This window comes from Taudactylus pleione, unplaced genomic scaffold (assembly GCF_031769625.1).
Source record: "Taudactylus pleione unplaced genomic scaffold, aTauple2 ptg000005l, whole genome shotgun sequence".
NCBI classification, from domain to species: Eukaryota; Metazoa; Chordata; class Amphibia; order Anura; family Myobatrachidae; genus Taudactylus; species Taudactylus pleione.
In genome coordinates this window covers 25909487-25933935 of record NW_028284408.1, presented here as the reverse complement: position 1 = coordinate 25933935, position 24449 = coordinate 25909487, and the positions used below count along the sequence as shown (strand labels likewise).

The 24449-nt window shown below is 42.7% G+C and overlaps 1 protein-coding gene across 2 annotated transcripts in view; it reads left to right on the top strand.

The window, feature by feature from the left end:
- DDN (dendrin) overlaps positions 1-12940 on the top strand; it is a 41615-nt gene extending 28675 nt beyond the window's left edge. The window contains exons 5-7 of one of the 2 annotated variants that reach the window (XR_015879407.1): positions 148-284; positions 788-860; positions 12859-12940. The gene's annotated coding sequence lies outside the window, so the exon portion shown is untranslated. Of the gene's footprint in view, positions 1-147; positions 579-787; positions 861-12858 lie in introns of those variants that run through there. The other variant, XM_088479817.1, reaches the window with a different exon arrangement.
- The last annotated feature ends 11509 nt before the right edge of the window (positions 12941-24449 follow it).

Below are 24449 nucleotides of genomic sequence, written 5' to 3'. Positions count from 1 at the left end.
GTAAGCATCTCTTTGCACTTAAAATATATAAAATATAAAACATGTTATGAAACCAAATTGTAATTAACATTATTATTATTATTATTATTATTATTATTATTATTATAATTATTATAATATCATGATGTTTTTCCACTTGTATTTTAGGAAAAGATAAGATAAATGGGTTTTGATATGGAGTCGTCGCTGTCAGAATGAGCGGGTCTGGAGAGCTAGCTTCTGGATTGTGTTGGAATCTTCCCCGCCAGCCTTGGAGCCTGCTGGTCTTTTTAAAAAACTTTAATGTAATCAGCAAATTTATAGACAAATACACAGAAAACAGGTTTCTCTGATTAGACATAATTTAAACCTGCCATTCACACCTTGTCACTAACATAGCCAAATAAGCACTATAACATTATCTATGTACTTTATTATTATTATTATTTTATTATTGAAAAGGAAACTCTTTTTACTGATTGTCATATAACTGGCTTGATGTTTAAACTATATTAAATTATTTATTTGCAGTGATATTCATGACAGCTGCCTTGATGATTACCAGTAATATACAGGAATAACAGTTACTGTGGGAGTTAACAAACACACGTTTAACACATATACAAAATAGAAGGGGGATATACAGTAATATATATATATATATATATATATATATATATATATAAAATACCTGAGTAAAGTTTAATAAAATTTAAATGTTGGATGTAACTGTGTGTATGCTTCAAGTGCTGTAAGATATACAGTTCTATCCATCTCCAACCCGTCTTTTTATTTCCTTTTCTATCAGTTGAAGCGGAGGTCTTACCATCATTGATGAAAGGAAATGAAACCTACCTTAACCCTAGGGTAGAATGTATCAGGTATGGCATTTGAATGCAATACATTCCGCCACTTACCGCATGCTTACCGGCGCTAATAATGCTAGTATGTATGTACAATTGAGATTAAAATCGCAAAGAACAGCTCTCCTGAAAAGAGCTGTCCTTGCAAAGAAAGGACTCCTGGGTTTCTGACCCGGGAGTCCTCCTGTGCAGCGCGGGAGTCTGTGGTGAGAAGCCCATAGGCTTCTATTAGGCAGTGCCATCTAAAGATGGCATTGCCTATTACGTACAAGCAGGGGTGACGAGAGCTGGAGCGGGTACTAATTGCCCCTCCTCCCGCTTACCTGTCAGCAGCCCAGCACATGCTGCTATGTGCTGGGCTGCAGTGGGAGACTGCTTGCAGCAGTCTTCTCTCCTCTACCTGTGAGGGGGGGGAGGGGGCGATCTCACGGGCTCAGAGCACCCCCCCCCACCAATAGGGGTTTTCTTTTTTTCGAAAGGGTCGTGGCCGTGTCTCCCACAATTAAGCCACATCCCTTTCCCCGGATTCGGCCTGGCTCTCTACGGCCTGGGTACAAGCTCCACAAAGTTTTGCTTTCCGGAGCTTTGTACATATGGGCAATACGATAAAACCTCCAAAAATAGCAGTTTTCTGAGTTTTGCCCACATTTTAGTGTTAGAACATTTTGTCCCCCAATGAGCTCCTTTATACATAATAGTTTACTAACTCCTTTTTAAAGAAAAATATGTGATTTTCATTTAAAAAGCCAATGCTATGTTACATGATATATCTGTGAACAGTTGAATATTTCTTCTCTCCAAGGTGCGGGATCTTTGGCCACTTATTTGAGTGACAAAACAGGATGGATACATTGACCACTGTGAGCTCAGGGCCTGATTCAGACCCGCTCGCGAGCGCTGAGCGCTCGCAAGCGGGTCGATGTTGCCCAAGTGCGCATGCGCGAGTCCCGAATAACGGCCAAGCCGTCATTATGGGTCTCGCACCAAAGGGGGCGTGCTGTCGATGGTGAGTGACAGCACGCCCCCTTTGGTGGGCGTGCCGGGGGCGTCGCTGCCAGACGGAGGCGTTCCCATGGGATGTCAGTGGGAGTGCTTTTGGCTCTGATAGAGCCAAAAGCACTCCAGGGCTTGCGGCAGACGAGACCATACCACAAGGGTCTCGTCACAAGCCTGATGGTCGCGATGGTCTTGACCATCGCGACCATCATTTTGGCCGCTCGCTATAGCTGTGGGTGGTAACCCACAGCTATGCGAGCGGCCAGGAGGCCGCTCCAAAAAGTAAGAGGGACGGCCCTGATTCAGAGCGAGCGCTCTGTCAGAGCGTCCGGCTCTGAATCAGGGCCTCAGACTGATAACTGTCTCACATTAGAACAAATTATTGCAGTTTACTATTGAACATACAAATCATTACGCTTACAGGATTTTCCACCAATGCTGATTGACAACTGATCATGATTGTTAAATATAAATACCAGACAGCATGAGATTGGCAAGTTCGTGCTATAAAACGTTACATTTAATAAAATAGCTTTAAAGCCCTACAGAATAGATACAGCCTCCTCATGACACTATCAGGCAGTGTGATGCACACTCATCATGTCACATCAGGCAGATCTTGAATGGAAAAATAACAACTTTGTTGAAATCCAGCTTTGGGGTATAATGTTTCAATCAAGGTGTTTCACTCGCTATTGGCCCCAAAGTTTTCCTTACAACTTTTAAAGTAATTGATGTAATTTAGTGAAATGTAACACAGACATACCTTGGTATATGAGAAACACGAGGAAGTCATAGCAAGTGTTGAAAGAGTTTGCTATTAGCACCCAGACCAGCTGTTCACCTCCCTAGTCAGCAGCGCAGTGCAAATTCAAATAGGGGAGTCAGTGAGGATGGCAGTTGTTGTGGTTCCCTTATTTGAACTGCAGACCCTCCTCTGTAGCCACCACTGCTAGTCAGTAGGTATTCCTGCTTCTGCCAATGGTGTTGTGTACTGAGGCATCCACATTCATCATGTCTGTGTGTTACATGCCAATATGAACCAGTACACAACTGAACAACGTGTATTTATTGTCCAGACGTCTTGGAAAACTGAGAGGATAAAGACACGCCAAAGATAATTTATTGAGCAGTTTGGAGGTCAGAAACCACAGGCAAAATTCACCATTCAGTATCTGGTGAAAGAACTGGAAACCACGGGAACATTATTGGATGTTGATGGAGGAGGCTGTTCGAAAATGCCAGAAGCAACGGTGCTGGAAGTGACAGACTGTTGGCCTCTCAGCATGACCTCATTTTTCTCATAGACCACTATGGGCACTAAAAATTACTCTTCAGGGCAATTTATCAAAAACCTTTTGCCAGGACAGTTGTTCTCATAAAATCCTGTCCAGGAGAAGAGCAATAGTACAGTGAAAGCTTACAGTATAACTTTGCTGCTAGGTGCACAATTGGCATACCTATTGTGTATAGACACCCATCCGGCGACACAAGTAAGTGTAGGCTGCCAGGGAGGAATTTAAAGAGTCTTCTCCTAAACTTTTAAAAATTAGCCTATATGCTGAAATGGCTAATACCATCTAAAGATTACATTAGCTATCAAATCAGGGTTCAAAGAGAGAAGAGACAGCTCCCATTGAAAAAAAAATGGGGACTGTGAATCTACATTACTTAAATGAACAAAGAATAGACCTCTGATATTTCCTGCTTTCAGCTTTTGGCAAATACCAGGCATACTAAGTCAGACACAAACTTCTGTTTCCACAGGATTTTCGAGGGTGAAAAGTATAGTAAATAGGCCCCTACATATCTCCAGAGCTTTGATATGTTTATAAGGTGTTTCACTCACTATTGGCCCCAAAGTTTTCCTTATAACTTTTAAATTAATTGAGGTAATTTAGTGACGTGACGCCCTGGAAGACCTGCCATCTCGGCCAGGGGTTCTCTGTGTGAACTTATCAGAGCCGCAACTAGACTTTTTGGTGCCCAGTGCCAGAGAGAGCATTGGCACCTTCCCCCACCATTTTTAAATAGAGACATAAGAGAGTGCACCTGAAAAAGGCCCATGGCCTCATAGGGAAGGGCCAGGGAAGAGATAGATAGGGGAGGCCAGGAGATGCTGGGGATAAAGAAGAGGAAGCTACAAGTGAGAATGATAATAAACCAGAATATGGACAGGCCCAAACAGCACAGGTCGCACCACCCTAGTTACGACCCTGGAACTTATTGCCCATTATTTGGTTGCTTTTTTACAGCCTTGTATACAAAATACCTTCACACACCTTAAAGATTCTAACATGCTTCTAAGGAAAGCGAGGTGGCGTGTGTAGCACATAACAACTGGTTGGCAACCTGCATGTGACCAGCCTATACACGTGTATCCCCCATGCAGCGAATCTTAGAGACATTTGATTACCAACAACCCGGCATATGAAGGTCCTAATGTAGATTTTTATATTGAGTTGTTGGAGTTTACATTTACTCACAACTTCTGTTTGATGAAAAATCATATCGCCAAAAAACGGACTGCGCAATGGGCTCAACAGTAGCTCCATCTTTTGCTAATGCATATAGTTTTCAGCTAAACAGGACACTTTACTGCTTCATGAACAGATTCCTGTAAAACTCCCCTCACTACACTAAGCTTCAGTGTCCATTGATTCTCCTACCTGCATCACTGTGTCTTCTCTTGCTCCAATCTCTAAACATTGCAGTGCACTTCCTGGTCACATGACACATCTAAGGTGTCCATCAGTGCTCAAGACCTGCCCCCTATACTCAGAATGCCTCTTTTACAGCGGTTTTCAACTGGTTGTATAGTGTGCCACAACGCAAGAGCCGCCAGTCACATTATAGAACGGACTGGGCAGCGCTGCTGCTGAGCTCCTTTGGGAGGATCAAGCATGCCCGGGCCATAACTAGATGTGGCGGCGTGACATAACAGGTCACACACGCCTTGTTGTCTGTCTGCCCAGCCGCCCCGCCAGTCACCCAGCCCTTCGAAGACCTGCGGAGAGTGCTGTGACAGTGTAGGAGGAGCCAAGAAGACTGGAACATGTGAAGAGATAAGAAGCTGGTAAGTGAAGGGTGGGGGGTGACACACAATAACGGACACCGATGGGTACGAGGGGGGGAGAGAACACAAGGGGGGGAGCAGAATAATGGACACTGATGGGGAGGAGGGGGGAGAGAACAGAACAGACACTGATGGGGAGGGAGCACAAGAACACTGATGGGGTGAAGGGGGTGTGCACAATAACAAATGGAAAGAAGGGGGACACAATAATACAGATGAGGGGGCAGCACAATCACACAGATGGGGAGGAGGGGGAGCAGAATAACACAGACAGGGAAGTGAACCAGAGCAGGGACTGTACGGCTGCACCCAGTAACCCCTCCCCCTTCAGAGAATGTCATTCTGAAAATATAGGAGGGGGGGACACCCCAGTCCCTTACTTTGCCAGAGTCGCTCAGACCCCTAGATACACCCCTGGGGCCAATGGATGTGCGTTTTATTCCTGTGGAGGCCAATGTAGGTGTTTTTTATTCCTGTGGAGGCCAATGTATGTGTGTTTATTAATGTGGAGACCAATGTATGTGTGTTTATTCCTGTGGAGGCCAATGTAGGGTGTTTTATTCCTGTGGAGGCCAATGGGTGTGTTTTTAATGTGGTAGCCAATAAGTATGTTTTTTCATAGGCCGCGCATGCCGTATTGCTGGTTGGTGTGCCTTGGCAATTTTAAAATCTTACTTAGTGTGCCTTGAGTTGAAAAAGGTTGAAAATCACTGCTCTATTAGCTCTCTTTATGTGCTGTGGCCCTGCCCCCAGCTCTGCAAGCAGTGTCTGACTATAAAAAAGTGATGCTGAGCTGTTGCAGCCTCATCTCGTATAACTGCAGTCCCAGGGAGCTCCACAAAACTGGTGAGTGTTAACTATAAAAAAAGATTACAGTAAACAAAGTAGATGTTTATAATGTTTATAAGTTATAAATATCATCTTTGCATTATTCTAATAATTTTTATATTAAATCTTAGGAGTATGACAGGGGAGGCTCTGTCTCCCCCCGTCTACTCTGACTGAATGCAGGCGCGCCGATAGCCGCACCAGGCCCAGGTAAAGGGGTGTGGCCTAATCACGGGAGGTGTGGCCATGCCTCCTTAGGAGAAAACATGCTGTGTGCTGGGAAGGGGAGTGCTGTGAGACCCTCATCCTGGCCCAGCTTTATTGCGCCCCCCACAGGCAAAGGAGACAGCTGTGGCTGATGCTTAGCCTCTGCGAGCAGTCTCCCAGTGCAGCCCAGCACACAGCAGCATGTGCTGGGCTGCTGTGATGTAAAGGGGGGCGGCACCGGGCCCGGTAACTCCAGTAAGTGCGAGGTGGGTAATTAGTACCCGCACCCCTGACAACACGTCCTGCTGGATGCGCACAATGAGCATTAGTTATCCCAAAATTGTGAAGTGTATCTTCAGCCATATTGATCTAAAACCTACGAGTAATAATTAGAAAATTGTTGCCCAGATACCTTGGTAGGATAACCTGGGAAACTCAGTATGGGATAACTGTTGATCAATCTGTATGTGTTTGGCTTGTTTTATGATTAGACAAAATAATATTCAATAAAACTTTCATCATAAAGTTAGTTATATTCCTTATATTTATATTCCTTTGTTTTTGTTTTTATACTAAATTGCTAAGAAAATCTGTGGTTGCCGTTTGTAATGTAACCGCTGTGTTTGTGGTATTTAGAATGATGATAGTAAATATGTGGTGATAAGGGTCAGTGGATGTCATGTCAGTGACTTCAATGCATCCTAGAAAAAATGCTGCTGTATTGTCTCCTCTCTCAACTGCAAGTGTAAGTCGGTCTGGGAGTCTCATACCCATTTACATGCTTTTACTAGTGTTAAAATAACTAGTAGAGATGAGCAATTCGGTTTTACTGAAAACCCAATTGTCCGGAATCATTTTTGGGTTCATAAATTCATCAAATTGAGTTTTGTTTGGATTGTCTGGCAAGTTTGGATCTCTGATCTCGAAACCGGATCTCACATGTTTTGGAGTCCCACAGTCATGATTTCAGGTGCCATTTCACATAAGAGAGTGTATGGAAAGGGTGTGGGCACTAGTTCATGCTGCAATACTACATAATAGCCATTAGACTGAATTGGAGTGGGTAGGTAGCCTGTAAAAGACTGCAGGCGTCCTTGTCACTGTGTATGTTTGTTTGTCAGACACTAGCTAGCACCTGCAATCTTGTGCAAACCGATGTTTGTAAGAAGTGAACTTGATTGAGCTAAACTTAGAATTACTTTTCATAGATGTGCTATATTCTTTTAAACTGCCATGTGTTTGTACCACTGCTCTGTCACTTTTAGTTTAGTCAACCAACACGCTCAGCCTTTGGCCAATATTGGTGTTAAGTTTAAAATAAAATACTGCTGTATTGCGTTTAAAATAATTATGAAGTTAAGTGAATTTATGTGAATGCATTAAACTGTCATCAGCTGATTATTGCAGTGACCAGAAAAGCTTTGGAATGGTTTAACCAAATACTAATAAGTGATTTCATTCCTATATTGGACTATGAGTTATAAGGACACGTTGGAATTATGAGAAATGGAGATGATAATAGAAACTTATCCTGAAACTTTATTGATTATGGAACGCTGATGAAAAGGACTAAATGATCATGGCACCCAGAATCAAGATGGACAATGGACCTGTTGATTAGAGACTGTGATGAACTATAATGAACCACTTTATACCCCTTAAAGTGAAGACTCTGCATTTAATAGTCACGTATCCCAGTAATTTTCCCCTGGACTCGCTTTAGTTGCCCACTCCCCTGAACGCCCCTCATTATGGGAAACTTAAGTAAGGAAAAAGAGCCAGAATCTTTTTCCTATGCGTACTATGATCATTCCTGGTAGACCAGCTGTTGCAAATGCCCAGGGACAGCAAATATCACCAGCAACTCCCCCTACAGAGCTTGAGGTTTATCACCCTTTCACTAAGACAGATCTGAAGGAAATTGCTGCTGCATTTCCAGATCCTAGGAAAGACGTCACTTTAACTTGTGATTTTATCTCTAGAGAACATAGAATCCATCAGTTTACAGCTAAAGATTTAATCCAAGTAATAAATGTTTGCTTTGCAGAGAATGATGCAAATAAAATACTAGCAGATATAGCATTTGGAGATGGCCCGGTAGAGAAAGAACAGGTTAATCTGGCTGTAGCCAAATTTATACAACATCTTAGACTTAAGTACCCCCCCATGCCACAGTGGGACAAGCTTTTCTCAGTCTCTCAGAAGACAAATGAAACTGTCTCAGAATATTTTGACCGTTTAAAAATAGAAGTTCCTCGTTGCACAGTTGGTGCAATCAAGGCAGATGATGCAGCAGAAAACCGCGCATTGTTGGTTTCCTGTTTCATGATGAGACTCAACCCGAAACTTAAACAATTAGTGTCTAGTACCAAATTAGGATGGAGGGATGCAGCGCTGCAGGATGTGGTGGGTGAAGCCCAGGGACATGAGCGGAATTTAGTTAAGTCCGCTAGTGTACTCGTAGTTGAGCCCATAACCCAAACCCAGTTTAAACCAAACCAGTTTAAGTCTTCACAAAATCTTCAAAAAAGGACTCAAAGGGGGCCCAATTTCCCAGCTCAGCAGAAGTCAGCTGAGAGGTGGGCAAATCCCACTCGTCAGGGAGACAGGTCGCAACAAATAATCTGTTTTACTTGTGGCGTGCCTGGTCATATCTCCAGAAACTGTCCACAATCATATAAAAACAATAGAGATAATGCTCCCCGTGCCTTTTAACCACCCAGAACCCAAGACAGAGCCCAAGTGAGTAGTCTAAACCTGTCTGGCCCAAATCAAATTAACCAAAGTTCCCCACTGAGTGCCAATAGCCGCTCTTGGGCCACGGATGGAGGAAGACGGTGGGACCACCAATACTGATGGTCTGGCAATCCTGTGTCCGCCGTTTGCAGTGTAGTGCCTGTGAACATGAATGAACCTACAGTGACTCTAAAAGTAAATGCTGTCCCTGTGGAATTCTTGGTGGACTCAGGAGCCTCTCAGTCAGTCATGCGCACGGCACTACCTACCCAATCACTAACTGGACACAGTGTTGCAGCAGTGGGGGTATCTGGCCAAGTCCAGCAATTCCCGGTTCTATCACAAAGTCGGGTGCAGATAGGACCTCTGCAAGATACACATGCTTTCCTACTAGCATCAAATGCCCCCCAAAATTTACTAGGTAGGGATCTACTATGTGAAATGAATGGCATAATATACTGTACGCAGGATGGTGTGTTTCTAGATGTACCTGGTTCACATGCATCTGTTGTTCAGGCATCTCTGGATGTACCTGTACCTCTCCTTACATTTCAGTCAGTACCAAATGCTCAGCGTGACTTGTCCCCTGAGCATGAGGGCAGTATTACAATGTGTGCCCCCTGTCCTATGGGCAATTCACAAGGATGAAGTAGGTTTATTACAGGATGTTACCCCTGTTGTGGTAACACTACTTCCGGGAAGAAAAGCCCCGCGCATTGTCCAATATCCACTAAAACCTGAGGTTGAGGAAGGAGTGTTTCCCACCATCTCCTCTCTCCTCCAGCAGGGGGTCCTGGTTCGTTGTTCTTGCCCCGCCAATACCCCGATTTTCCCGGTAAGGAAAGCAGGACCCTCTAAATCTTATCGTATTGTACAGGACGTCCGGGCACTAAATGCAGTAGTACAAACATGCCACCCTGTTGTACCCAACCCTGCTACCATACTGAGCCAAATACCAAGTGCTGCCATGTACTTCACGGTAATAGACTTTTGCTCAGCTTTTTTCTCTATACCCCTACATCCAGATTGTCAATACCTTTTTGCTTTCACATACTGAGGGCTGCAATATACCTGGACCAGACTGAGTCAAGGATATGTTGATTCCCCTAGTCATTTCAGTCAAGCGCTACATGATAAGTTGCAACATTGGATGTCAACATATGATTCTGTGCTGATTCAGTATGTTGATGATTTACTGCTTTGTTCCCCATCGCTGCACACCTCACTACAGGATTCATTGTCTCTCCTCACATTCCTAGCCAGCATAGGACTTAAAGCTAGTAAAACTAAGCTACAACTCTCGCAGGAACGGGTGCAATACCTGGGTCACTGCTTGTCACAAGGATTCAGGCATCTGTTACCTACGCGCACAGCAGCTATAACGGCAATGACTATTCCCCGGACACAAAAGCAGGTCCGGACATTTCTAGGAATGACCACTTTTTGCCGTCAATTCATACCTGGATATGCTGCCATATCCCTGCCATTACAGGAACTGGTTTCCATCACAAAGCCAGACCCGGTCATACATAATGATAAAACAGAACAAGCTTTTGATTTACTCAAGGCAGCCCTGGTAACCGCTCCAGCTTTAGGGCTGCCCTGTTACACTAAACCATTTTTTCTTTTTTGCACCGAATTATCAGGATGTGCAGCCGGAGTTTTAACACAAAAACATGGCGATTGTCATCGGCCTTTAGGTTATTATAGCGCACAGCTTGATACAGTTGCTAGAGGCCTACCACAATGTTTGCGTGCAGCTCTGCTGGTAGAAAAAACGGCTGATATAGTTCTGGGACATCGCTTGTATCTAAATGTCCCACATGCAGTTGCAGCATTATTGAATGGGTCAGCTACCAAGCACATCACAGCGTCCAGGCTGACCAAATGGGAATTGGCCTTACTCATGCCTCCCAACCTTATTTTGCAGCGATGTACTACACTTAACCCTGCTACATTTCTCCCAGGTGTGACTGAAGAGTCACAAGGGGTGGAGGGTAAGGGAAATGTCCAAAATGTTGATGATCATGACTGTGAAACACTAACACAATATCTTTGTACCCCAAGGCCTGACATCAGAGACACAGCCATAGAAAATGCTGAACTAACCTTTTATGTTGATGGTAGTTGCCACAGGCAGAATGAGAAAGGGATACTTACTTCAGGATATGCCATCATGAGTGATACTGATACAATTGAGGCGCATGCTCTCCCTCCACCACATTCAGCACAAAAGGCAGAACTTATTGCGCTAGGCAGAGCATGCCAATTGGCAAAGGATAAAACTGTAAATATTTATACAGGCTCACAATACGCCTATGGTGTAGTACAAGATTACGGGGCCATTTGGAAACTAAGGAACTTTTTGACTTCTAATGGGACTCCTATATCTCATGCGAACATTGTCAAATATTTAATGGAGGTAGTATTACTTCCAAAGGAGGTGGCCGTGATAAAATGTCAGGCACACAGTCACCAAGACTCAGGGGGTCATTCAGACCTGCTCGCGAGCGCAGGACACTCGCAAGCGGGTCGATGGTGCCCTACTGCGCATGCGCACGACGGAGGGAGCTCCGTCGTGCGCATGCGCGAGACCCGGCTAGCGACGGGATAGCTGTCGCTCCAGGTCTCGCACCAAAGCGGGCATGCTGTCGATGTTGATTGACAGCACGCCCCCTTTGGTGGGCGTGCCAGGGGCGTGGCTGCCAGACGGAGGCGTTCCCATGGGAATGCCTACCGTCTGAAGCCGGCCCCACTGACATCAGTAGTGATGTCAGTGGGAGTGATTTTGGCTCTGATAGAGCCAAAATCACTCCAGGGCTTGCGGCAGCGAGACCCTACTGCAGGGTCTCCATCGCAAGCCCGATGGTCTTGATGGTCTTGACCATCGTGACCATCATCATGTACGCTTGCTATAGCTGTGGGTGGTCACCCACAGCTATGCGAGCGTCCAAGAGGCCGCTCCATTTTCATGTAGGAGGGCCCTGATTCAGAGCAAGCGCTCTGGTCAGAGCGTCCGGCTCTGAATCAGGCCCCCAGTCTCTTTGGGGAATGCAAGGGCAGATGCCGCTGCAAAGAAAGCGGCTATGGAAGCAGCTCATATTGCCCTTGATCAAATACATGTGGTCCCACAGTTAGAACCAATTGTGTCATTGCATATGTTCCAACCTGTCATGTATGAGCAATTAACATGCCTATATGAGTCTTGTTCACAGAAGGAAATTTCCTCGTGGAAGGCCAAGGGATGTGAAACAGATGACCTGGGAGTTTGGAGAGACAAATTGGGAAGACCAGTTGCACCTAAATCACTATTGCCTGGCTTGGCTGAGGTAGCCCATGGGCTTATGCATGTTGGAAAGGAGGGCATGGTGAGGACGGTCAAATTATACTGGTGTGCTCCAGGGTTCTCCTTATATGCAAGTAAGAGAGTACAGTCGTGCCTTATCTGTTTGTGAAAAAACCCAGGCAAAACGGTCCCAACCCCAGTGATGCATATTCCGCCTACACGAGGACCTTTCCAAGCAATACAGATTGATTTCATACAACTTCCACCCTGCAGGAACTTTAAGTATGTTTTGGTAACCTGTGATATCTTCTCTGGGTGGGTTGAAGTTTTTCCAGCTGTAGCATGCACAGCTAGTTTCACAGCAAAGAAAATAGTACAAGAATTTGTATCCAGATATGGTATGCCACATATTATCGAATCCGATCAGGGCACACACTTCACAGAACAGGTGTTTCAGGAGATGTGTCGACTTATGGGAATAGAGTCGAAATTACACTGTCCCTATCGACCTCAATCTTCTGGAAAAGTTGAACGAGCTAACTTTACTATAAAGAGTAAGTTATCAAAGGTCACCACAGAGACAGGGATGGTTTGGGTGGAGCCACTGCCCAAAGTCTTCCACAGCATAAGGGTAACTCCTAAACCTCCTCTAAATCTCTCTCCTTATGAGATCTTGTTTGGCCGGTGCCCAAACTTAATGCTAGGCCCAGAAGAGAGTCATGCCACTCTACATGACTTAACCACCAAGTATGTTCTTACCATGCAGAAGCAGTTCAGATTAATACACAAGGGTGTGATAGCTAGCCAGCCCTCCAATAATACTGAATTGAATTGTCACACTGTCAAACCTGTAGAATTTGTAATGGTGTGCAATTTTTTACATTCAGGTTCCCTTGTAGACCGCTGGGAAGGACCCTACCAGGTGTTGCTGACTACTTCAACTGCTGTCACGGTCGCAGAAAAGCCTACCTGGATTCATGCTTCACATTGCAAGAGGGTAACTGGATCCATACCCGTCAGCTCTCTGGCAGACGAAGCTAACGAGGAGACTGACCTGACCCCAGCTCTGGAAGGGCTGTTCCAAGGAAAGTAAGCCTGGTCATGACTAGGGTAGAAAGGATGGAGAATGAGAGGCCTGGCATACAGGTTTTGTCCGTCCCAAGAGTAAGAAAGGGAAATGTGATTGGCGCTTTACAGAATTGGTGGTACTTGCTGCTTGTTTGGTTATAGCCATGTGGATGGCCGGAATCCTTATGCATTACATCCTTATTAGGATGATGGGAATTAGGGGAGTGCAGGAGACCCCTAGTGTGGTGGTAAGCAGGGTGGTGCAGCATCCGAGAAAGTAACCCGAGTCTCCAGTGACCTTTGGCCCTTATCTACTCACCAAAATATCAGGGGAAGTAAGGAGGAAGAGAGAGGTCAGAGAGCATGGCCCTCAGGAAAGATGCCAAGGGTTGCCTAAAATTCCCTACTGTATATGTAAATATTGTGGTCCAAATCCAGAGTTGCGATGTATAAGGTGGTGTAGGGAAGAGACACCTGTATGGGGAAGGATGACACGAGAAGCCTCCCCCATGGAGTAAAGATTGTTACAAAATGGCAAATGTATTCAGGTGTATATGTAGAAATTGTGGTAGAATTCCTGCAAATGAATGTATTATATGGTGTTATGAAATGGATGGAGAAGGAGTACTTGATACCAGACCGAAAGTCGGGTAAAACGGTTGGCCACCCATAATGATGCTGATTTAGAATATCCAGTCGAAAGTTATAATCCAATTGCTAGGGCCAGTGCATATGGGAAAAATACATTTGTTGAATTAGCCACAACGGCTGCTGACAGTGATTGCTTTTGTGTAGCCCCTCCTATGCATGTCGGAGCAGCTTATAAAACTTGCTTCATCTGCATCCCCATATCAGTGAAAGAATTAACTGACATAAGCCTATTGGATAATAAGAATCTTACGTTTAAAGCTATAACCTTTAATTTGATAGGAACAACTCAGCCCCAAGAAAATGCACGAAGGTTCCATCTTACAAAATACAAAATTGAGTTACAGCCCAGTATATTTGAAAAACACTGTTGGAATATTACGGGTAAAACTAGAATACCACTAGCTCTAGGGAATACAGAAAATTACATACTGATTGTTGAGGCCAACTACATATCTTCAGACCTGTATATGCCAAAAGGCATATTCTTTGTATGTGGTAATATAGCATACTCTTACTTTCCTGCAAATGCTACTGGTGTATGTTATTTGGGAAGGATGACTTTTGTAGCTGCTCACTCTAATATTACAAAGTCTGACATTTTTTTCAGGGACAAGAGATCTCTGTCCCCTAGCTGCAGATCCGATTTAGCTTTATTGTCACCATCTCAATATATAGCTCTAGCCGCCTCTCTGGTAGGAGTCCCAGGCCTCAGCCTGTACAATACCAGAGTAATCTACAGTATTGCCTGTGGGCTAGCCAAAACCATAAACGCCACTAGTACTGCTATAGCCTATATAAATGAAGAACTAAGGGAAGTTAGAGAAGGAGTGCTACAAAATAGAGTGGCTATTGATTACTTATTATTGAAGGCTGGGAGTGGCTGTGAGCAATTTAAAGGAATGTGCTGTTTTAATATCTGATAATTACAACCCAATAGAGAAGAAAATTCAGGATCTACAGAGTATACAAAAACATTTAAATCAAGGAAATGAGTGGGACCCTTTTGGATGGTTAGAACAAGGTGGCTTACCCGTATCCTTTACTATATAGGTTATTTTCTTGCAATTGCCTTCTTCATCTATCTGGGAGTCAGGTGTGTGCCAGTGATTCTACGCCGCTGTTCCAAAATAGGAAGGCCCAACAGAAAGAAAGTAGTCCAGGTGATGGCAATGAAACCAGTGACTACAGATTCTCCAGTAACCACTTAAATACAAATATTAAGATTGAGGCACATTTTTACTTTTACCCTCTTTCCTGCTTATTTCTTAAACGCACACATACCAGGTAATTTGTCTAAATGTAGTACCTCCTCTGGGAACCATGAGGATGAATGAAGAAATATCACATCCACTGTCGCTTCTATTCTTTTACTATATCCTGAGGGAGATGGTGTGCCCCTCACCATCTCAATGACTCGGGAGTGAATCAGGCGTAGGCACTCGGGTATAGTACTATCTCCTATAATACTCTAATTTCCTTTTTCTATCTCACAAATAAGAAGTATTTTAATTTGATAATTATGGTGTTAAGATATTAAACAACAGGGTGGACTGTTAAGTTTAAAATAAAATACTTCTGTATTGCGTTTAAAATAATTATGAAGTTAAGTGAATTTATGTGAATGCATTAAACTGTCATCAGCTGATTATTGCAGTGACCACAAAAGCTTTGGCATGGTTTAACCAAATAATAAGAAGTGATTTCATTCCTATATTGGACTATGAGTTATAAGGACACGTTGGAATTATGAGAAATGGAGATGATAATAGAAACTTATCCTGAAACTTTATTGATTATGGAACGCTGATGAAAAGGACTAAATGATCATGGCACCTGGAAATCAAGATGGACAATGGACCTGTTGATTAGAGACTGTGATGAACTATAATGAACTACTTTATACCCCTTAAAGTGAAGACTCTGCATTTAATAGTCACGTATCCCAGTAATTTTCCCCTGGACTTGCTTTAGTTGCCCACTCCCCTGAACACCCCTCATTATCCTATCACCTCCTTGTCACTCCCACCCGATAATGCAGTCACCAATCATGTTTCTGTTATAAGATATTGCAATGTAATTATGTACACCCTTTTCATTAATTATTGTTATTGGAGAGCATAAAATGTATTGTACCCTATTGAAATATAGGATATCTTACTGATAACTCAATGTGCATGGTCCACGTCTGTGCGCACAATCTTGTGACTGGTCCATCTGAATAAATCTACCTTTGTTTCACTACAAGCTGTCTTGATGAAGATTTGATTTTGTCATTGGTGAAAACAATATTGTGAGCTGTAAGGTGGCCAAAATTGACTGGAGATAAATGTTATTAATGGTAATACTATAGGAACACAAACAGGTCCAAATGATACAATTTTACCCATTTTTGTAAATGTTTAAAGAAATCAAGATCCAAAAGCAAAACACTTGGGTGGTTTTCCCAAAACCAAATCGTGACAATGATTTAGAAACAAAACCAAAACACGAGGGTCTGCCCACATCTCTAGTAATAGTGTGTTTTCTTTTACGTTAGGAAAGGGCCTTAACTTGATAAAACACACAAAAATGAATTAGAAACATTGCTGATTGAGATACAGAGTATGTCTAAGCACAGTGCTTTTATTTATGATGCTACTCGGCGGTATGCGGTACCTGCACCTTTTTTGGGTATGAATTTTAATTCTTATTAATATTTCCAGAAAGAAAGAAATCTGTGAAATAATAAATTTTAGATTTTTCTGAGTACTGATATATATATATATATATATATATATTTTTTTTTTTAATAGAAAAAATTGCACTGTACATAAATATTCAACAAATACAGTACTACATACAGTCTAACCAATATTTGTCATGCATCTCTAGCAGGAACTGGGAAATTTTAGTCCCCTGTACTTGAAACAAAATGCAGTTCTAAAAGTTTACCACAAGATGGCACTCTATGATAATGAAAAACTTAAACCTGCATTTGTAACTTGCAGCTTAAATCACCCTCCAAATGATATAGATAAGTAGATATAGACAGTGCTTTGTGGTGGTACGCAATACCAACATCTGTTTTTGGTCTGATTTTTTATTTATTTTTTACTAATTCCACAAACAGTAAGTAATCGGTGAAATCATTGCAGAGATGAAAAAAAAAAAAAAAAAGAATCTGTTCACTTATGGACAGGGGCAAGCTAGGCTGGGGGGCCGGTACAATGTTGCCACTTGTGGGCCACAGGTGCAGTGACTGCTTCCGGGAAAAATGTATAGTATATCCCTCTTTCTGCTCCGAGTGTGTGGCCATAGATTCAGCGTTTTGGGGGCGGAGCTGTATCCCTGCCTAATCTAGACTAATGCAAAGCTGCTGCTCTCCCCTTTTACCTTGTATTATGCTTTACAGTGGCTGGCCCCTCCCCTGGAAACAGCCACCAATGAGCTCAGCTATTTTACAGGCTGGCCCCCTCCTCTTTCTGTACTCATTCATGGCTGCCTACATTGGCATCAGATACCAGGTAATACCGCTTTTACATCAAAGTCCTGGGTCTGACCTGGGATTTGTAACATGTTTCCAACCCGGATCAGACCCGGGACAGCCCCCCTTTTACACCGCAGCGCAGACCTGGGCATACCGTTCACACCGGACCCGGGTCAGCACTGACCCGGCACTCCAGTGCAAGTGAGCAATGCTTCTTCCCCTCCCTCCCCCTCCGCGACCTCTTTGTCTTACTCCGCAGCGGTCTGGAGACAGGAAGGGTGGGTGGGGTGTGCTGCTCCGCTCTGGGCGGCCCGGCAGTGGACACTTGGAGATGATGTCATCTCCAAGCACCACTGAAGCCGGCCAATCAGGTGTTGCGACCCGGGTCATCGTGACCTGGGCAGCGCCATTTACATTGCAGGGTGACACGGGAACGACCTGTGCTCAACCCTGCAAGCTAGTCGGTTCATATGCCCGGGTCACTGGACCCGGGTTGATCTGTTTACACCGACTAAAATTCCAGGTTGATGCGCATTCACATGCATCAACCCGGGATTATTCAGTCGGTGTAAAAGGGGTATTAGTGGCTTGAGGGAAGTGGGAGTGCTTGCTTATGTGTGTATAATATACGTACTGTATATATGTGTGTATGACATATAAAATCTTGTTTACTCTGCAGGCATACACACCTTGATAAAGACCATATGCTGGTTGAAACGCGTTGGTGCTGAATCTAGAGGTCCTGCCATCCAGACTGATCTTGTGAAGGTACTGCTTAATAGAGGAAGCATAAGACCCCTATATGCTTGAAATTGTGCATTTCAAGAAAGGTTATTGATGGTACGGGACCATTTTTTTACTGATTGTAATTCATTCAATAAATGTTATGGTTTTACACTATATGTGCTTTCCCCTGCTTTGTTTTTATATAACACAACCGTGAGTACATCGATGCAGAGGGGTAAAAGTGTGAACCTACAACCCTATACCATCGGATAGACCAAGCTATTAAAGATTCCCACGGAGATTCTCAAACAGGATGTGCTGATGTACCTAATAAGGAACATTTGATCTATAGAAGAGTGACTATATGACTTTTTAATCTTTTTATTGCAACTAATCTTTTTATTGCAACTTATTTTGTTTACTATCGATTACATTCATTCTTTTGGATTGTCTTAAATAACATCAAACCTGTTCCTAAAAAAGAGCGCTTGAAACCATTTAATATTGCATTTGTATGACATACTTGCCTATTTTTGAAAAAGCATTTCATGGAGATTGTGGTAGCAGCACCTATGAGCGTGACAGTAAAGTATAGATGTGCGCTGACCCCCATGTTCTGGATCTGGATCTACCCTGGTTTTGGATCTGGATTGATTTTGCCAAAACCTCACCTCCGTGTTTAGTTTTTCGGTTTTGGATCTGTTTTTTCTTAAACAAATCATAAAAAGAGCTAAAATCACATAAAATGGGCCTGTTTTTGTTCCTACAGTATTATTAACCTCAATAACATTTATTTCCTCTCGTTTCCAGTCAATTTTGACTACCTCACAGCTCACTATATTGTTTTCATCCAGTTTAGACCCGAAATTCGCCCCAAGCTAGCTGGCTAACTAAGCTAAGCAGCAGCAGTGGGTGGCACAAACACCTGGCAGTTCAACTTCCAACCTGGCACATCAGGAAACTAATGTTTTTATTATTCAAGAGAGGCCTGAGGGAGTTGGAGTATGTATGTAGTTGAAGGCAGGGCAGGGACAGGAAGGTTTGATTGGTAGTAAATTTAATTTAATTTTTTGATTCCGAAGAAAATTTATGAGGGAGAAGGGGAGGGGAGGAGGCATTCACATCAGTCCTTGCCCCAGAAGAATCCTTTAGGGCCATGCCTGCTGCTGCTGTTGGGAGTGGATTTTCTCATCCCAGAAGGGGACCAGGAAGACTTCTAGTAGTGCTTTCCACATGAAAAAGCATTTCCCAACCTGTACAGGGACATTAAAAATAACGTAGTTAGTGGCCTCCAAACTGCCACTTAACCAGCACAAAGATATTAAGGGGTATATTTAATTTATTAAAGTGAGAGTTTTTAGAAGTGCATTTTAGAAGTGATGTTGCCTATAGCAACCAATCAGATTCTACTTAACTAGTCTCTTTCTAGAAGATAATAGCTAGAATCTGATTATTTTCTATGGGCAAGCAACATCACTTCTAAAACCTCTCACTTTAGTAAATGAAATTTACCCCTTAAGGTCTTATGTTGTGTTTTTCTTGAGAATCCTGCACCAACTTTTGCTGCCAGGAGTAGATTTTCATCTGAGAAGGGGACCAAGAAGACTGCTTTCCAAAACAATTGACTGTAAAATAATCCTTTGCAAACCTTCCGAAAAAGCATTTCCCAACCTGTACAGGGACATTAAAAAAAACATAGGGCAGGGAGTATTTATTTTAATTTTTTTCCTGTCCACTTGCTAAGCTGTGGGTGCCCACCCACAGCTAGTGCGAGCGGGCAGGAGATGGTCACGATTATCGCAACCATCAGCATTGCGAGGAAACCCTAAGGTAGGGTCTCAGCACTCGCAATGCCAAGTGGACCTCCAGCTCTAATAGAGCCGGAAGTCCACTACTGCTGTGAGCTCCAGAGTGAGTGAAGGTCTCACTCGCTATGGGGCTCGCGCACGCCACGAGTGCGCACAGGGCCACCATCGACCCACTTGCGAGCGGGTCTGAATCAGGCCCATAGTTAGTTAGTGGCCTTCAGTTCAACTGCCATTGTACTCACTGTCCACTTAACCGGAGCAGATATTGTGGACAAGCGGAACAGTAGCAAATGCAACATTTAAGGTTTAAGTCTTACATTGTGTCTTAAGTGCTATGCCTGCTGCTGGGAGTGGATTTTCATCCCAGAAGGATGAAACCATTGTTTTTTCTTCCCAACGGACACAGATCTGAAGAGATGTAAATAACTACTGACAGGAAAAAGAGGCAATTTGGAGGCCCTTACTTAGGGCCTTTGCTTTACTTGAGGTAGAGGGACCATGAGTAGGGACTGGGAGTAGGGACACTATAATCAGAGAATGCAGTTTTAGCTGCTTTATTCCATTTTTTAAACCATATCCTCTAATTTCACCTTTGAAAGTGTTTATGCAAATCTCAGCAGAGGCGTTTTGTGATGCCATGGCTAACACATAGACACACACACACACAACAGATTGATTGAATACATTTTTTGGGGGCACTTTGGAGGGAGAGCACCCAAACGAGGCAGCAGCCTCTTGATAAAAACGACACAGGCAGCACCCCTGACACAAACACAAAAAAAAGATTGATTGATTTAATTTTTTGGGGGCACTTGGAAGGGAGAGCACCCGAATGAGGCAGCAGCCTCTTGATAAATGACACATACAGCACAGCACCCCTGTGCACCTATGTTGCTGATAAATGTGGCTAACGCGCACACACGACATTTTTTTTTTCACACTGGGGGTGGGTGAAGAGCACCCCTGAAAGAGGCAGCAGCCCCTTGACAGACAACAGCACAGCACCCCTGCGCACCTACGTTGCTGACAAGTGTGGCTAACACGCACAGAATTTTTTTATTTTTTCACACTGGCGGTGAAGAGCACCCCTTGGACAACACAGCAGAACAGCCAGCCCCTATGGACTACAGCCAGCCAGCCCCTATATATGGACAACAGCCAGTCCCTATGGATGGACAGGACAACCTCAGTCACAACAACAGCCGGCCTGTATATGGACAACAGCCAGCCCCTATGGACATTAAGCAACACAACTATAGCCAGCCCTATGCACAGCAGCACAGCACAGCTCCCAGCTTCCTCCCTCTTCACTCTCCACAGCCGAAATGAAAATGGCGGCGATCGCGGGACCTTTATAGAAACCAAAACCTGCGAGAATCCGACAGCGGGATGATGATGTTTTGCCTCATTTTCAGATCTGAGTCAGACGGGAAACCCTGAGTCGACTCGGATCCCCTAAGTTTGGGTGGGTTCGGTTCTTAGGGAACCCACATTAGATGAATAATTTGCTTTATCCATTGTTTCTAAATGAAAACTGCAGATAAAATGGAGGGAAGTGTCTGAAAAGATAAGGATGGCAGGCCAAAAGCTGGTATTTTCAAGTCTATGTAGTATTAGAACACATACAGCAGTGTTACAGCTGCTCCTGCTTCGCCTGTTAGCGGTGCAAAGCAGGAGGCAGCTACCGCAATGTATACAAGAAATTTGCAGCCAAAGAGTGTGACCGAAAAGTCGCCCCTTCGCATACTTGCCTACCTTTTTATTTCCTCCCCGGGAGAAGCCCGGGTGGTGATGGGGACATGGCCTGACGATTTTATTATAAAAACATATATTTCGATTCATAAAAAAATCAACATTCAGTTGACAGATACACTGTCTCTTAAATTACAACAATAAAACTGTCAATAGCCTGTTTGGGCTGTGCAACGCTGCGGTGTTTGGAGGAGGATGGGTGCCAGGAGAGGGTTGACGTTGCCTCAGCAATTGCTACTGTATCCCTTGGCGGCTGTGCAGCCCGCTGGACTTGCTGGGTTTGAGCCAATTTAATGTCACCTCCTTGTATTGCCTAGAATACCACTTAGCAGAACAGGAAATGGCTGTTGAAGTACGAAGATGGTACATCCAATGGGGGGCATCCGTATGCAAATGACACCTTAAAAAGGGGGAAGTCCCTGACGCGTTTCACCACTTGCAACGGGGTCTTTTTCAGAGAGTGACTGTCAGCTATTTCAGATGGGTTTATAAAGCACAAGAAAACCTTCCATTGGATCATGACTCAAATTGCTCATTGCTCTCAGGTGTATCGCACCTGGAATCCTAAGAGGCAGTAATTTTGTTCTCCAATGTGAAAATCCTTGCACTAATATATGTTTCTCTCAATGGTTTAACAAAATCATTACATATATATCAAAATATAAAACATCAAACATTGTCTTAATATCCATATTGAAAATATATATCTTTGTTCTATATGCATGGAGCTCATGACAGTATTAATCTGTAACAAACAATACATATTAAAAAAAATAAATGAATAAGATATATATATATATATATATATATATATATATTATAATTAATTATTATTCATTTTATCCCTATCTGGGAATTGAACATGGGACTCTTCTGACATTGATTACTAGACGTTACCTCTACACCACAGAGGCAATTCGCTTGGTACAAAATATTTTTCCTCATACATTGTTGCCCTTTCAGAGCCCATATCATTCTTGAAAGTTTTTTGTTTCATATTTAAACTGAATTTCTTAATATAGATATAAATCATTGTTATTATTGATATGCCCTTATATATTCTAATGGTTAGATATAACCAAATAGCTCTATATGGTAATGTTATGGCAACAAATATACCGATATAGATTAACCTTATTGCTATTATAAGAATACATGTCCGAAAAATGGACATACAGTTGTCTAACTGAGTATCACTATTAACCAATCACATTGATCCCAATTACTAAAAATTGATTGGAAATAGTTGCAATAATAATTCCAGATCTATAATACCCCTGTCCCAGGAACTCTTATATGTAAAGGCAAAAAGTAATCCGTTAATTATTAGCTCTATCCCCACAGAGGCAATACCTTTACGTATACAGTTACATTGGAGCTTATCTCCTTCCTTGCTTAAACTCTTGAAAATTACTATAAATACATATGATGATTTAAATTTTTCATTTTATACCCGATTACTGAATCTGTCTAACAATATGATTATATTAACTGTGTTTTAAATTCACCTTTATAGTAAGATGCCAAACTGCATGTCTCTAATAAAACTTTTCTAACAATGATAGATTTGTTATAAAAACAAAACAAAAAAAACAGCACAACCGGGCGCTCAGAGTGAAAAAACAAGTAAGAACAATAGTTGTATGATATATATCTCACAGCTGCTACCCAATATTAGCCTCTAATTAAGTCAATAAGTTATATAGAAATGGATAAGGTGAATCAACATATGGTTCACCTATAGGGAGCGCTTAAATGTGGATTACGAAATCAGGTATATTCAATATCACAATTTATTAAGATCAATTAAGATACATATAAAAGCAATTATGAGGCTAAATAAATTGTCTCACACAATACATTACATTTGTGACATGTAATAAACATAGTAGTAAATCACTTAATTTGAATGTCAGCTCAGAGTCATATTGTATCCAGAAAAGGGGTTTAGAAACCTCAGAATCAGTATACCATTGCTGGCATAAATGAAGTCATAATAGCTCCTCCTGAGAATGAAGATAATAAATAAATGTTCCACTCCAGTGGTAGTAATTAGTACGAGCCACAGTCTATGCTGATGCAGCAATTAGTAGCAGCAAATAGAAAAGATGGTATTTATGTAGACAATAAATCCCGGTATAATTACCCAGCTCACTCTTGATTTGAAAGATGTTTAGGAGAGAAGTGCCGGTCAGGAAATAGCGTGGATCCCGCTCGTGGGATGTTACCTTATGAGCGTGTGTCATTCAGTGCAGTCTCACTGCGCTGAAGAAAGCTCTTGGTTAAAAGCTGGAAAGGTCTCACTGTCTGCTGCAGTGGCTCAACTTCAAAGCAGGAGGTGTAGCAATCAATAAGATAGTTGTGTAGACTGGATTCAAAGTATCAGTATCCCCTTGACGCGTTTCTCTGTCATGTGACAGTTTCCTCAAAAGGGCAGTATAACAGAGTCTCCGTTGTGGTGCCTTATATACCACTCCTTTCTGTTTAAGCCAATAATATTGCTAATCATTTAAATTAGAGCAGATGTGTCTTAAAGCCATATTTACCACATTTGTTTAACCAATTCAATCACATTTCATACATTTGTTAAAAGCAAAAAGTTTTCAATTAATGAAAAATAATTCAAGTCCATCATCCTTGCCATAACTCATATAATGCATATCAAAGATGGGCATGGAAGTTCCACACAGACAGATAACTGACACATAAGTGGATCTCCCGCATGAGTTCACCCTTAATTAATGACCTATGACATCCTCACTTGGACATAACAGCCCTCTTAAACCTAAAACAAAAGATTGCCCGTTATTAAAATAGATTGAATATACAATTCTCTATTGAGCAAAGGACTCAAAATCGATAGTCTCATTGAGGCCATCTGGATATAAGGTGCGAAGCCTAATTATCCAGAAAGCCGCCTGGGAGCAAAGCTGTCTATAGCGATTGCCTCCTCTATTGCTCTTCGCAATTGTTCTAACACCAGTGACAGATAGTCCTTGAGGGTTCC